Below are 16,619 nucleotides of genomic sequence, written 5' to 3'. Positions count from 1 at the left end.
AGGCAGTTCTGAAGGCAAAAGGAGGTCCAACCCGACACTAGTAAGGTGAACCTAATAAAGTGGCCGGTGAGTTAAAAACGAAACGTGACGTTGGTTACACACAGTCAGACGGTCTCTTCATGTCTTAAGTGGGAAGTTCTTGGGCAGAATAAGCGGTAGTGCATTCCAGACTTTATGACGACATTCAAAAGTCTGGCTACGCAAGTCAAGTGTGTTTATGACTCGTCTGAGCGTCAGTCGGATAATTCGGAGCTTTCTCGGGGGAACCGTGTCTCGCGCCGCACACGATGACCCACAGATGGTGGAGTTATTAGTAAGTGAGTGTGTGTAGGGGTTTTAGCAGTTATAGTTATTTTCTGAGATTCATCTGAAGAGCGTTTATTCTTAGTGTGGGTTATTTTCCTGAGTGAGCTATGAATGAGTCGTAATCAGACAACAGTTTGAGATCCACCTGAATCACTTTTCTAATCACTGAGAGTAATAATCAAGTCCCGAGCACAGCATGGATACTTCTCACTGGCTGCCATAGATTATGTGATTTTTTTTCAATCAATGCGAGTTGAGCTTCTGGGCGAGAACAGAAATTATTTGTGCTTTCTTTTTTGTTTGTGCTGCACAATGCACATCATAATTAACATAGGATATTAACTATGTTAAAACGGCTTTGCCTCCTTAACATTACACATCATCATACTTTAAGGCAACTGGCATTCACAACTCATGTTACTTAAATAATCTGAAGATTTGAATCATTCAATGAGATAAAATAGGCAGGCTTACTTTTTTCCAAATAGAATTGATTGGATTGTTAAAAGTGGGTGGTACACACACCAAAGTGGGCTGAAAAGGAAAAGAGAGAAAGATTGATGAAAGATTATGAAGACAAAAAGTTTGGTTACACTTTATTTTAAAGTGACGTCGTTACATTGTACTTATTCAAATAAGTACTGTGTAATATTAATAAACTACATGTATTTACTATAGAGTTACGGTTAGGATTTGGTTTAGGGTTGATTACTTGTAATTATGCATAATTTCCTATTATTACTATTAAGTACATATAGTAACGTGTAACTACGTATGTCACCTTAAAATAAAGTGTTACCAGAAGTTTTTCTGTTGAACACCCTGCTTGGAAAGAAGCAATAGGTACATAATCAAAACATAATTTATAATGGAATGGCAATTTTAAAGCTGCAGTCTGTAACTTTTTTGAGTTAAAAATATCCAAAATAATAAAAAACATAATCATTCAAAAATGTGTTCAAAAATATCTGCTTACCTTTTCTCGATTCAAAACGGTTAGCTTGTAATAATGCTTTTAATTCCAGTGGTACTGGTGGGTTTCCGCGGGAAATTCGAGCATGTCTTTGCGTCATTACGTCACATCCGTGCACATGAAGAAGGAGTCCCGGCAAGCAGGCAATATTGCGTGTGATCATGTTGGAGGTGGACATTTTTTGCCTTTTCTCATAGCACAATAATTAAAATTATGGCGGATCTAGAAAGGAATCGACAATCACCAGTGACAACTGTAGATTCAACAGTTACAACTGTAGATTCAACAGTTGTAAAACCAAAAAGAATTCGGACTTCTGAGTGGGTAGAGAAAAAAAGAGACTGCAACCGTGCCTTTTGCGAAAACAAGAATAAATATCGGCAGGGCTTTTGAAAGGTGGCGTGAACTCCGTGACTTGAAGGGGTTCAAAACGGACGCAGAAACGGCTTTTTTTCTGCTGGACAGGTAAGACATTTCAATAGTTTGTGTAACGGCAGCGCACTGGTTCTCTTAATTCATGCTGTTATGGAGTTTCCTTTGTTGTTGCTTTTTACTTTTTGCTATTAGTAATTATGAATTATTTTGTGCTAGCTATGAGAGGGAGCAATTCACGTCTACTCCAAGAAAACAAAATCCGCCTCCTCCGTTGTCAAGCATTGGAGCTGAATCAGATCGGTAAAGTGAAAATTTTCTTGTCGTAAGATGTCGGAAGAGTTATATTATGTAAAACACATTTATGCATAACAGTGATTCAGTTCATAAACCTTTTATTTCATAGCACTATGATTGTTAATTGTTTGTACATGTTAACTGCTCTAGCATGTAATCAGCTGTTTCCATCAAATGATATTTTTGCTACTGTGTAATTGACAACTTTTGTATTACTCATACAGAGAAAGTGTTTTCTCTGACCCTGGAATTGATTTTTTGCAAAAAGAACATGATGAAGAAGAGGCATTGCAAGCAAGGTGTGTACATTTTCACTAGACAAAACTTATTTTATTTGCTGATTATCCACAGTATGTAATATAAGTGTGTTTGTCTTTAGTGTATATTCTGATGTGATGCATTCAGCCTGTGCCCCTGATGTAATCAACATTTGTCCGTAAAATGAATGTCCCAAACAGTCAATACACAGTCCATATATTCTTTCCATTGTATGTTCTCAAATCTGAAACCTGTTTTTTATTTTATTATATTACTATTATTACCAAATGTATAGTCTTTTTACTCATGACTTAAAAACTATACTGAACTGAAGGCTATGTTACATGACTATCTTCAATAAGGTGTCTTCCTTTGAAATTTGGTCCAACACATGTTTGTTATGTAGGCTATTAGAAGCTAGAATTTGTTTTTGTTTTTTTAAATTCTGATGATCCACTCCATGAGTGCTCCGCTAAATTCCAAAAAATCTAACAAATGTGATTTAATTGTTTCATTACAGCTTTACATCTATGCTAATTAGCGAGAAGTCATTGCAAATGGATGACAATCAAGCAAATGTCCTGATGAACACTGTGTAAGTAAAAATATAGTTTATGGTACTATATATTTAGCAGATAGTTATTTAGGTTTACCAATACTCACTGTCAGTCCTGTCAATTAATCTTTTACAAAGTATAGATCGATGATGAAATGTATATGCCATCAAAACATGGGGATGACTATGATGTTGATGACAGTTCAGTTGAGGAATATGTGCCACCTTTATGTGTGCGGTATGTTTTTTTTATTATGTATTAATTTAAAACAAAAAAGTGATATATTTATCTCAGTTTGATATAGGAAATGCTCAAAGTTGTGATTGTGTTTATTTTATTTTATTTTTGTTTGTTTTTCCAGATTGAAAGGTTCACAAAGTATTCCTTTCAACATTGATGAGTTCCCTGTGATTGGGCTTGATGAAACTGTGCATGACGAAGTGGATTGTACCGAGTCTGTTGATGAGCCCTTCACCGAGCATGAACAAATTATTTGCGAAGATGACCTTGTGGAGAAGCATGCTTCCATTGTCTATGATGACAATTTGAAACTGCTTGCAAATTTTCTTCAGTTACCATTGAATGCATGTACTTTCAAAGAACACACCCTAAATAAAAAATGTGATGCCCCTACACCCTTCACATTGAAACTAACATCAAGAGGAACTGCTACAGTCTTACAATGAGTAATACTGCTGGTTATTGTCTTGTAACTAATAATTCACAGAGTAGTTTAAAGAATTTAGGATAGATGTTTGACAATTTTAAGTTAAAACACAGTTCTCAATGTTTTTTTAGTTCTGTTCCAGAGGTCACAATGTTTGGACATAGAATTCACAACCAAAATTCAAATATGGCTTGCAAGGAGGGGATTTCATGCTGGCAAGCAACATCTTGCTTTCTGGTAACAACTATGTCAAGATAAAACTTCTTTTCCAGTTCATGAACATGGGCATTGTTGCCAAAAACACATTTTACAGTATTCAAAATGAATACTGCATAAATGCTGTATAGGAATTCTGGACCATTAAGAGAGCTGAGGTGATTCAGCGCCATCAGTTCAAAGATGAGGTTGTGGTCCTAGGTAAGTCTTTACCTTTGTTGATTTTTTACATTGTTGATACATTACAATCACTATTTTACTTTTTATTGTCTTAATCATGTGTGTGTACAAATTACAGCTGATGGAAGAATGGACTCTCCAGGTAATCAAAAAAAAAAAAATATATATATATATATATAATATATATGTATATGTGTGTGTGTGTTGTTGTTGTTGTTTTTTGACCACATACTGCTTACAAAAAATGTGTTTAGTGGTTGAATTTTGCATGCCTAAATGTCTGCTTCCAGGACACTGTGCACAGTACTGCACTTATACCACAATGGAAAATGACTCAAGGACATAGTTCATGTGGTAACAAAAGATAAAAGAGAGACCCAGAGAAACTCTGTTATCATGGAAAGAGGCTTTTATTCAGACTGTTGACCAGCTTTCTACAGAACTGAATCTGAAGGAGATAGTTACAGATGCACACAGGCAGATATCTGCTTTGATGGGTAAGCAATGTCTATCATTTGTAATACAAAACGCTATAAAATTTATTTAAATCTGAGATGTCCAAACACAGTCCTGGAGGGCCACTGTCCTGCAGAGTTTAGCTGCAACCTCAATTAACCTTCTGAACCAGCTTATAAATATCTAACTAGGCACACTAGAAACTTCCAGGCAGGTGTTTTGGAGCTATTTGAAGTTAAACACTGCAAGACCATGGACCTCCAGGACAGAGTTTTGATACTTGTTCTGAAGGCAAATATTGTTAATATTACATACTGTTATTATGTGATGTGTGCAGACCCAGTGAAAGGCAGATTCAAGGATAATGGGATTGTACATTCTCTGGACATGTGGCATGGAGCGAAGAACCTTGCAAAAAGATTACATGCTGTAAGTGTTGCAGTGCTGTGTATGTTCTTTAGTCACATTGTTGTTCACAAAACGGGTTACTAAAGTGCTTTTTTATTTTATTTTATGTAGGCTGGGATGATAGCTGGCCAGCACATCATTTTAATCTGGATAAAAGACATCGTAAACCATTTCTGGTTTTGTTGTAAAGCAGCAGATAATAGAGAACAGTTCATGGTAGGACATATGTTAATTTTTTTTCCCTCTTCATAATAGTATTAGTATTAGTTAGTATGAATGACAGTATTTTTTTTTTTTTTTTTTTAGGGTCTTTGAACTGGTGTGCTTCAATCATCATGTGATTAACAAGCATACATGGGCATTTGGACAATGTCAACATGGCAGTGTCGATTCTTACCACAGTAAGGATTGGATGAAACCTGGCTCTGTTGCACATGAGGCCTTGTCCAGGATTGTACTTGATGCAAGATGGCTTAAAGGGGTGATGAACTGAGAAATCAAATTTTCCTTGAGCTTTTGACATCTAAGAGGTCACCATGTTATAAGAATATCCTGTAAGTTTCAGAACTGAAAACGTCCTTGTTAGTCCAATAAATGCTTTTATTGACACCAGGCTCAGCAAACGACTCGTTTTTCAAACTGGGGAACTATGACGTCAAAGAGGATAAAACACCACCCCCGCAGAAGAAGATCAACGCCAACTTCAACACAGCCGGTTTAGCCCCGCCCACCGATTCGCGCATTACAGGCATAGCTAAATAACATAGGCCTACCTCGTGATGACAAACCGGATCGAGCTACCGAGCAGTAAACATGCCGTTTACTAAATATTGTGCAGTGCCTGGTTGTGGAAGAAGACAGTCGCTGCATAAGCTTCCTCTGGATTCCAATAGGAATGCATGGTTAAAATTTATTTTTAATGAGGTTCCAGCTGATGTGGGTAAAAAATTGTCCGTTTGTTCGCTTCATTTCGCCGAGGACTGTTTTGTAAACAAGACACAGGTCGAGACAGGATTTGCAGACCGATTAAGATTGAAAAACGGTGCTGTGCCTTCTATATTGGATCCGACAGGAATGGTGCAACACACTTATGTGAGTAAAATTTCTATAAAAACATTAAAGATAGCCTACATTAGAAGTAGCATAAACAATTAACAATAACTTACCACGCTGTCACAGGCTGAAGTATCCGTTGTATTTGAGGTGTTGTTGGTTCATTGTCCTGCGATTCGGGATCGGACTCTGGGTCGAACATTCCGGTTGCCATTTTACAACATTGGAAGTTTTCAAAACAATTTCCCCCACGTGCACTGACGAGTGAGTTGAAACTCATTATTATGCAAAACTGTTATCCACTCACAGCAGTGGGCATTTATTTCCAAGTCTTCAATGCGAGACGCCCATAAAAACCGAGCGTTTTTGAGCTAGGCTCAAAACTAGGATAGAAAATAGCCTATTACTTATTCATTTTGATGTTTTTGAATGTAAAAACCAAGCGAACGTCATAAGTTGACCTCAGACAACAATATAATTTTTTTTAAAAGCCAGTTCATGACCCCTTTAAAGGAATTGATAAGTATCTTAGATTCAGGTAATTATGTACTTATGTATCATTTTGCAATAAGTTTGTCTATTATGAACTTTATCTTCTTCACAGTCGTTTATTTACATTTATTGTTAAAGGTCAATAGATAATCTATGTTTGTGTTTTATATGTAACTACAGGACAACTGCTGATCTAGAGTCATTTCAAAATCACATTTTGATGTCCGCCAACAAGAGATTTGCATTTTCGCCACCTGTCTATGGGGCCAGAACCTTACTTGCTGCGCTGGACTACACATCGTCCAGTATTGGTGAATGCAGAGGGCAACAAAATGTGAGTAATCTTCAATGGTAAAAGGTCTATAATAGATGCATTGTGGTCTATAACAGGTCAATATGATCTTTTGATTTACCTCTGCCTTCATGTCTTAGGTACAGGAGGCTGTACAACAAAAAATCTAAAAGGTGGTGTGTTTATGCATTAAAAACAAACAAAGACTACTTGTACATCCCAGAACTGTAGAGGTCTATTGTTAGGAAAAGACTAGATTCTGCGTCAGGATTGTCAAGAAAGTGGACATTGAAGCCTGATGACCCCAGAGCCCTGGGCACTTACCAGCCGTTCCTCCACCACCAACTGCAGCGTTAGTTCGAGGGCAACTTCACAGAGGAGATGTAAGTATGACAGAATTACATAAATTCCTTACAATATGTGAATGTTGAATAGAAACAACATTTACTGTGTTAATGTCTTTCAGGATCTTGCATGATTTACTCAAAGCTGTAATCACCTATTATAAAAAAAGTTTTCAAGGTAAACATGACTAATATGACACTTATTTATATTATGTAATATCATTGATTTGTTTTCTAACTTTTTTTCCTTTTCTTTCTAGCTTATATCCGTGGAGCTTTTCTGTTATATTCTACTACTGGTGTTACATAGTTCTACTGATGTTTGTGTACAGGACATGTGGATCTCACCAAGAGTGTAACATATGTAGTTTGAACAGTGTTTATGAAAGTATTACAAATAGAACAAAAAATCTGCCTATATTGAAGTGCAGTTTGTATCAGCCTGATTTGGTCAGTGTAATAAAAAGACTTGATAAGGAACTCAAGATTTATTTATTTTCTTTATTATAGCCGCTTGAAACATGTAAACAAGTACACATTAACAACTATAGTTGTAATCCTATAACAAAAAGATAATATTGAATTCAAATAAAAATAATTTTAGTTTTCTAATAACTTGTTTACAGATAATGAATGGAAGGGAATTTAAATAATTAAACCATACAAAATTACGCTTAAAAAAATATTGCACCAAAACAGTATACACCAATACAGTAACAAAATGTAAAATTAAATCTATATCTTGCATTATTATGTGAAATGAGGTAGTGCATTCAGTTTTTAAGAGTAGAAATGCAAATTTGAATAGTGCATCTATTGCATCTATTATTTACATTGTTTTTTAAAGAAAAGTAACTTAAAAATACAAGTAGTGTGCTACAGCCTATTTGGTATAAATCCTGTGTATTGGCCTTGAGGATCAGGATATTTCTCTCTAATAGACCAAACACAACAACTTGGTATGACCACTCTATGGCCCACACTTAAAGCACAATACTGCCAAACTACATACTGCCTGTATACAGCATATCGAGACTCTCGATTGTCTGTGCCTGGTTCAGCAGAGTCTTCCAAGGCAAGTATATCATTACGTGTGTCCCTGACCAACCTCAAAACTGATGGATTAAGAGAGAGAAGTTCAAATGTAGCTGTCCTGCTTAAACACCTCTCTGGTCGCTGGCCACAACATTTTCTTTCGAGGTCTGTGGGCATCTCTCGCAGTTGTTGCAGGTACACCAGTGTAGTGATGATGCTGTAGGAAAGGTTGTTGTTTGTGTAGCATGGGCTAAAACGTCAAACAATATTGCAGGATGCTGTACTAAAACCTCTTGAAGGATCTCTCCCCGTTGACAGAAGTCTAGGTCATTCACTGCAGACTGAAAAGCAACAATATGATGCAAGATATATGGGGAAAATAATATTTTGAAGTGTACAATACAAAAACAAACCTGTATCTCTGTTAACCTCTGCTGTGACAGACTCCCCCCTCCTCTTCCTCTGCCTCTGCCTCTTCATCTGCCTCTGCCTCTGCCTCTTCCTCTGCCTCTTCTTCTGCCTCTGCCTCTTCCTCTGCCACTGCCACTGCCTCTTCATCTGCCTCTGCCTCTGCCTCTTCCTCTGCCTCTGCCTCTTCCTCTGCCTCTGCCTCTGCCACTGCCACTGCCTCTTCCTCTGCCTCTGCCTCTGCCTCTTCCTCTGTCTCTTCCTCTGCCTCTGCCTCTTCCTCTGCCTCTTCCTCTGCCTCTGCCTCTGCCTCTTCCTCTTCCTCTTCCTCTGCCTCTGCCTCTGCCTCTGCCTCTGCCTCTGCCTCTGCCTCTGCCTCTGCCTCTGCCTCTGCCTCTGCCTCTGCCTCTGCCTCTGCCTCTGCCTCTGCCTCTGCCTCTGCCTCTGCCTCTGCCTCTGCCTCTGCCTCTGCCTCTGCCTCTGCCTCTGCCTCTGCCTCTGCCTCTGCCTCTTCCTCTGCCTCTGCCTCTGCCTCTGCCTCTTCCTCTTCCTCTGCCTCTGCCTCTGCCTCTGCCTCTGCCTCTGCCTCTGCCTCTGCCTCTGCCTCTGCCTCTGCCTCTGCCTCTGCCTCTGCCTCTTCCTCTGCCTCTTCCTCTGCCTCTGCCTCTGCCTCTGCCTCTGCCTCTTCCTCTGCCTCTGCCTCTGCCTCTTCCTCTGCCTCTGCCTCTTCCTCTTCCTCTGCCTCTGCCTCTTCCTCTGCCTCTTCCACTGCCTCTGCCTCTGCCTCTGCCTCTGCCTCTGCCTCTGCCTCTTCCTCTGCCTCTTCCTCTTCCTCTGCCTCTGCCTCTTCCTCTGCCTCTTCCTGCCTCTGCCTCTTCCTCTGCCTCTTCCTCTGCCTCTTCCTGCCTCTGCCTCTGCCTCTGCCTCTGCCTCTTCCTCTGCCTCTTCCTCTGCCTCTGCCTCTTCCTCTGCCTCTTCCTGCCTCTGCCTCTTCCTCTGCCTCTTCCTCTGCCTCTGCCTCTGCCTCTCTCACTGCCCACATCATCATCAGATATCTCAGGGTCAAAGCTTGTGTCCTGGAAAAGTATAGTCTTGAACGGTGTTTGGCAATGACACATGTATGTTACTTGAAATTATATATATTCCAGTTTTAAATATGCATCGGATTACAGATACGTTTGTTTGTTAGAAAAAACAGAAAAAAAAACAGTAAAGAAACATTAATTTCATGGTATGACAATTAGAAATTAGACTGTACAGAAATGGTAACTGAACTACAGGTAGCTATAATAAACTTGTATTAAATGTAGTCATGCAATGCTGATGTTGTTAACATAAAAAAATTCTGAATAATTTGCATGATAACTTGTAGCTACTGTTTGACATAAGATAAGTGCTCCTTATATTTAAACAGCACGATTTACTTCATTGTTTTTTCCCCCCATAGTTGATTAAAACTTAGCCTACTTGTTCAGATGACATTTTCATGTGAAAATTCTTATGCTGGTCATACTTCCAAAACGTAGAATCTGTGATTCTGAATGCCAGTCACAGTATCCACACCGGAGCGGTGATTGACAGACGCGCACTCTCCTCAAAACAATGTGTTCATTCGCGCTGTTTCATGCCAATGTACAACTCACGTAAAGTTGATAATTCCGCGAATTACTGCAGTTACAGATTTCGAACAGAGATGGCGACAAAGAGGAAAAAGCTACGGACTGTAGCTTTAAATAAAATAACATTTTTAAAATATGTAATTAAATAAAAATTAATAAATATTTTCTCAGTAAAACTGCTGTAAATCTAAGACCAGCTTATTATAAATTACTTACAAATGAATTAAATGTATTATAAATGAATCAATCACGATCGAATCAGCATCCTCCAATAAACACACCTCGACCAATCATATTTGTTCCTCCAGCCGTAGCCCCTCCCCCTGTGAGCTGTTAAAACTGCCCTGTCAGCTTTAAGACTGTAGTTACGGTTCATTAACAGTAAACAAGTTTGTCTCAGCTGCTTTTTTATGCCTTAGTTTTCCTTGGTCCTGGCACTAGTTTGAAGGAGGAGGTGGAGAACAGCTCGAATGTGTGTGCGTATATGCTTCAGGATATGATAAATGAGTCTTTATGACTCTAGCTGTGCTAAACTGCTTCCCTCCACTGCTGTGATGACAAAGTGATTAATATTCCTAAAGCATTCAGCTAATTCATCACGATCATGTGCGCGTGTGTTTAGCTTGGATTGTGGAAACCATCAGCTGACGTGAGAGGCTTGATGCCGGAACAAACAAATATTAGACTATATATGCGCAACCTTAAACTAGACTGATAACATGAATGCTTGAGGATCAGAAACACGCACACTCGCTCGGTTTTTGTCTACCTGCCACATCTCACCTGCTCAATCCTGAGACTGGGGCGAGTTGCCATGGAAACAAACTAATATCAGAATCACATGCTTATTTATCAGCGTCGAAGAAATTGGGACATGAATCTCTCTCTCTTTCTCTGCTGGTTGTGGGATTGCTGTGGAGACCGCAGGGGGAGCCCAGGGATTTCTGGGTAATATGACATCACTACAGAGAGATCATTAGCACCTTTCACCTCTGCAAAAAGGGACAAGGAAATAAAAAGTCTCATAGCAACAGCATTTTCACACAACAAACAAACTCCCATCGTAAATGTCCGTATTGTTAACGGTAAACATGGTTTTGCTGCTCTGTTGATCTGACAAAAGGATCAAAACAAGAATCACATCAACACCGCATGCTAAACATATCAACACTGGTAACACATGGAAAAAATGGCAACGAAATGCTAAACGGCACGATAAAATGTTAAACAGAGAGATAATATGCTAAACTTAGAGATATTACCCCCCAGCTGACAGTCGGTTTGTAGCAAATTGCATATTTAAAATGCATCTCAAAGGTTAAAAGTCAAGTACGTGCTTGAAATAAAAAAAATGAAAAAAATTGCAACATAATGTGACATTTCTGAGTGAACAGGACTCAGAAATTAAGAATGGAGACAAATCAAATCTGTGTTTGGTAAATGCTACTGGTTAGAATCAACCAATCGTCATGACAGGCCTAAGTGACATCAGCTGGTAAAAAAGCTACTACATTTTAATTAAAGTTTATAAAGACAAACATAATTCACAGAAAGACCAGAAAGGTGTGCTAATAAAGTAGAGTTCAATTTTGAAGTCATGCAAACGTACCAGCTAGATGAGAATGATTTCCCCACTGAGCTTTGGATCTTATCAAGTTTTTCTCAGCTACGTTAGACTTGGAAAAGTTCAAAACTCAGATTAGTCCATTAGAATTTGGAATTCCGACTGGGGAACATCTGTGGAAATCTAGAACTCTCATTTTGTTAAAAAATGGGTCCATTACGTCACAGAAACATGGTGACACCTTTAAGCAAATAAAATTCATCAGTGAGTTAAGATTTCACTGAGGTTAGCATAAACCAGTAAACAATCTTTTTCTAAACCTACACCTAAACACCCTCCTGGTAGGAATAATACCACATCCGAAATTGGATGGAACAGCATTCATCCCAGCTAACCATCTTAGGGCGTTTTCATGGACAATGTTGCTTTGGGTTTGCTCAGAGGGAGGCTGTAAGACACTATTCTCTGTAAAGCTGCTTTGGGACAATGTGTATTGTGCAAAACTGAATTCAATTAAATTTTTCAGCAAAATGTAAGATCCCTCCCGCAGTGCCTTCCCTAAAATCTTCAAATGCCACATGCGCAATTTACGTCCCTCCTTTTTGAGGAACATCCTATTAGAGAACTATCAATTAACAAATGACACAGCAGTGTTGGGGAAAGTGACTTACTAAGTGATGCATTACATTACTGCTTTACTCCTTAAAAAAGTAACTAATTGTGTTAGTTACTTTTTACGGAAAGTAATGTGTTACGTTTTGCGTTTGCTTGTTTGATTTTAATAGGACGCAAGAGAAGAAACACGACCCGGGATTGATGCCGGGATTGATGCCGGGTTGGGGACCTAGTAACATTCCCGGGATCAGTCCCGGAACTCGTGCTGTGTGAACAAAAGCCGTAATCAGTGCCGTGTCGTAATGATGAGGCTGAAGTAAAGTGAAAGCAGGCTAGTGAAACGGTACGTAATGCGCTAGTTTATGATCAAATCAGAGAAAAAAATGCACAAGCGTGGAGAAATCGCAGCTCGTAAGCAAACTATAGACGCTGCTGAGACATTGCAGCGCTATCTCACAACCAATTCGTACGAATTTGTACGAGTGATTAAAAAGTGGCTAATTTGTATGAATTTGTACGATTTGTCTAAACCCACGTGATGGGAAGGTTTAGGGGCGGGGTCAGGGGTAGGTCATTCGTACAAATTCATACGAATTGGGCAACTCTTAAAATATGTACGATTTAGCAAAAATCATACTAATTCATACGAATTGATGTCACATGTTTTTAGGGAATTTTTACGGGGTGTGAATGCACTCTCTGATTCCGGAAAATCACTGGCAGTTTGAATGAACCAAAATCAAACGAACCCGGGTCAAATCCCGGGTCACTTTATCCGTGTATTTTCCAGAATCTCTGTGTGAAAGGGGCTTTATTTGACAAAGTAACTCAAATATTTTGTTGTAAATTTAAAAGTAATGAGTTACTTTACTAGTTACTTGAAAAAAGCAATCTGATTAAGTAACTCTTGTAACATGTAATGCATTATCCCCAACACTGAGACACAAATGAGAGATCGTAAGAGCCGTGCACGATCATTCCCTATACATGCAGTGCACTTAATCAGTTTCACTGACTTGATCACTCTTGCATGAACCTTCTGGCTCATTCTTACAGCACTGCATTTAATTAACTCATTTCAAAGACAACGAGGATGTGAAATGTCATGTCATTTTATTAATCTTACTCTGTATTTTTTTAATACAATGGAAAACTAACAATTAATTATACAAAGTCACAGGCCGTGAGATCGACAAATACAGTTCAGTTCATTTGAGGTTCTTCTAAACTGCATCTCATACTTTACTATGCACTAAAAATAAATACTTTGAAGGTAATGTACACTGCCGTTCAAAAGGTCGGTTTAAATGGTTTTGAATGAAGTCTCTTTTGGTCACCATGGCTGCATTTAAAAAAAAAACAGTAATATATGTGACATATTATTGCAATTCAAAACATTTGGAAATATTTTAAAATGCAATTTATACCTATGCTGCATAGCTGAATTTCCAGTCATTACTCTTCAGTGTCACATGATCCTGCAGAAATCATTCTAATATGCTGATTTGCTACTATTAATGTTGAAAACAGTTTGGCTGCATGATATTTTTGTGGAAACAGTAATGCGTTTTTTTCTCTGAATAGTTTCAATTTAAAATGTCTGTCACTTTTGATCAATTTAATGCATCCTTGCTGAATAAATGTATTCATTTAAAAAAAATACCCCAAACTTGTAAATAATAGCGTATTGAGTACATAGTAAGATGGTAGGCCAATATTAGGCCAATAAAACCCCTTTGCTGCATACTGTTATTATTTGCGTTCAGCTAAATTAATTCAGTCACTCACTTAAATTTTTTTTTTTAATAGTTTCATGCATTTTTTTAAACCCTATGTCCGCTGTGACCTTATTTAAAAATGTATACAACTCCTCAGCTGTGTCTAAAGGCTAAAAAATGCTGGCTTTGCAGTTGTTTTAGATCATTAGACATGGTATTATGATGTCTTGCAAGCATGTGTGAAATTTTGCATAAGATATATCTTCATACGTCATGCCTTTATGCATACACAGCCTTCTTCTTATAAAGGATTGTGGATAATATTACCTCAAAAATCATGTGCAGATCCATACATCAAAATCATTTGGGCCATCTGGGCATCTTGAAGTTTACTTTATTTATTTATTATTATTTAATCCTAAATACTATAAAGAGTGATAATGTGCGAACTGGGATGCCACCATTTTGTTAATTGCGAAACTTACTGTAAAATTCTAGGTTACACTTTATTTTAAGGTGTCATTGTTACGGTGTAATTATATATTTAAGTACTGAGTAATATTAATTTGTTATATTAACAACATGTACTTAATATAGGGTGGTTAGGGTTTGGTGGAGAGTTAGTTGCATGTAATTATGCATAATTTACTGTTATTACAACAGTAAATACATGTAACATTTGTAACAAGGACACTAAAATAAAGTGTTACCAAATTCTAACATCTGCTAATCTGATTCACTGATGGGAGTCAGATTCATACAGTTTGTTTTTTTCAATCAACTGAATCATTTGCTTTAAAACCATTTTCACAATGTGACGTTTCTAATACGAGAACAACTTTATCAAGTTTGTTCCTCCGGTGTTGGAGGAGGATGAGCGTTATTGTATTGTGTTTAAAATAGAACCCCTGGAGAACAAATTTAATTACAGTTTAATTAGGCAAGACATGTCTTAATGTTACCGGGGATGTTTCACCGCTCACAGAAAATGAGAGCCAGCAGAATCTGACATTTGAGGTTCGGCATTTGCAAATACATTAAATCAAGCAGATGTAACGCAAATGCAAAACAGCCTCGCTGGAGACCCTTAATGTTCTGCTATCTTACTAAAGGACCGTACAAATAAGCTTTCTGAGAGGCACATTGAACATACATTTTGTCATTCCCACATACAGACTCTGAGTTTTCCTGGATTCTGGACCAATCAGGTGTGGAGTTCAACCCACTGTGTTTATGTACACTGTCAGATCAGATCAGACTGAATAATCAACTGTTATGAGCTGGTGGATTGTTGTTTTGCTTCATAAGCACGCATAAATTCAGCGTTCTGCTCACTGACTGCTGTTTACCCTCATTACGCACACACACACTGGTTTTATTATATAAGAGACGTCTGAGTGAAGCTGTTTGAGATGAATTTGTGCAATCATTTGCCAACGTCTGCACGGACGATATTCCCAAAAGTAGACATGAAGGCACCGTCAATAATTACCATCCAAAATGTCTGTGTTGTGGCCGTACGGTTTGCACACCTATGTGTCTGCATCTGATCAGCGTTGTGCCCCGATTCAATTTCGTTCCTTTCAACCGTCCTCTCACTCACCGTTCTGAAAGGTAAAAAGAAAAAAATTGACTGTCAGTGTCAATTCACAGTATGGATTCATCACCGTAGCCAGTTAAATCTTTACAGAACTGTTTTGCAGCTTAAGCTTCAGGGCTAAAGAAAAATGATTGAGTTTACATGCTAATTATTAGCCAAAAGCTATAATATTCCAGCGCACATCCGTTGTGCCTTTTAAACACATACTAAAACAATATATAATAATCCTTTTATTACACATACAAACGTAATTTCTTAGAACACCCCCCCCCCCCATATTTTTTTAAATAATGTATTTAATGTTACTAAAGTAATTTTATATTTGCATTTACAATTTTTGCACATTATTTGATATTTATTTTAAATGGTAAAAAACTTAAAAATATGAATCTATTATATATTCCACACCTATACAATGTTTTTGATTAAAAAATAAATTTTCAGTTGAAAATAGTTTTTTGACCGATTTTTTTTTTTTTACAGAATTAAATTTGTAATATCTGAAAATTTTAGTTATTAGGAAATTTTACAGGAAATCCCAAGACATAAATTCATAAACACATTTGCTGAAAAATAATACAATATACATATTAATTTACTATTGGTTACTGATTAACTCTGTACACGATATACGTATGCTGTAGCTAAATTGTTACCTTTTCATCATAATAATTTAAATATTGTCAAAAATGATTTACAAACATTGGCATATTTACAAACATTGAAATATTGTCTAAAATATTGTCAACAGAAAAAAAGGTGTTTACAATTTCAAGGGAAATCAATCAAGAATGGTCCTATATGTGCCTATGTGACAGGATGAAGTATTTTAGCATAAAACAATGGAAATACCCTTAAATGTCGTTTCAGGTCAAATTTCAGAAGTGAATCAACAAAACCGTCGAAACTAGATAGCCTATATAGAATCGCCAAAGTAAAATAAAAAAATATTGACTCCATCTGCCATTGGTCAGCAAAACATGTAGTCCCGCCCCTAATTCACACCACTGTAAGAGTCACTGTGTCATGTTTCTCGCTAGATCCACAGTCACAGTGTTTACATTTAAGCCAATCAACCACCGCATGACTTCTAGTTGTCCCTGCAAATTAAGCAGGGACATGAAAGTGTTTTATCATCGAAAAAATGACACTCTTCACCTTCGCTAAATAAATATATATAATTTATGAG

At 37.6% G+C, this 16,619-nt stretch overlaps 2 long non-coding RNA genes across 2 annotated transcripts; both read left to right on the top strand.

Annotated features, from left to right (window-relative positions):
• The first annotated feature begins 2,913 nt into the window (after positions 1–2,913).
• On the top strand, positions 2,914–4,226 carry LOC143720407 (uncharacterized). Its single transcript, XR_013196549.1, has 5 exons — positions 2,914–3,000; positions 3,125–3,449; positions 3,562–3,847; positions 3,945–3,968; positions 4,117–4,226. It is a non-coding gene; the product is annotated as an uncharacterized LOC143720407 (long non-coding RNA).
• Positions 4,227–4,232: 6 nt separating this feature from the next.
• LOC143720406 (uncharacterized) lies at positions 4,233–4,908 on the top strand. Its single transcript, XR_013196548.1, has 3 exons — positions 4,233–4,323; positions 4,620–4,711; positions 4,802–4,908. It is a non-coding gene; the product is annotated as an uncharacterized LOC143720406 (long non-coding RNA).
• The last annotated feature ends 11,711 nt before the right edge of the window (positions 4,909–16,619 follow it).

This window comes from Siphateles boraxobius, unplaced genomic scaffold, assembly GCF_051911475.1.
Source record: "Siphateles boraxobius isolate OS27281-9 unplaced genomic scaffold, OSU_SipBor_1 65, whole genome shotgun sequence".
Taxonomy (NCBI): Eukaryota; Metazoa; Chordata; class Actinopteri; order Cypriniformes; family Leuciscidae; genus Siphateles; species Siphateles boraxobius.
The sequence above is the reverse complement of the archived record's forward strand: the minus strand, read 5'-3'. Positions and strand labels throughout refer to the sequence as shown.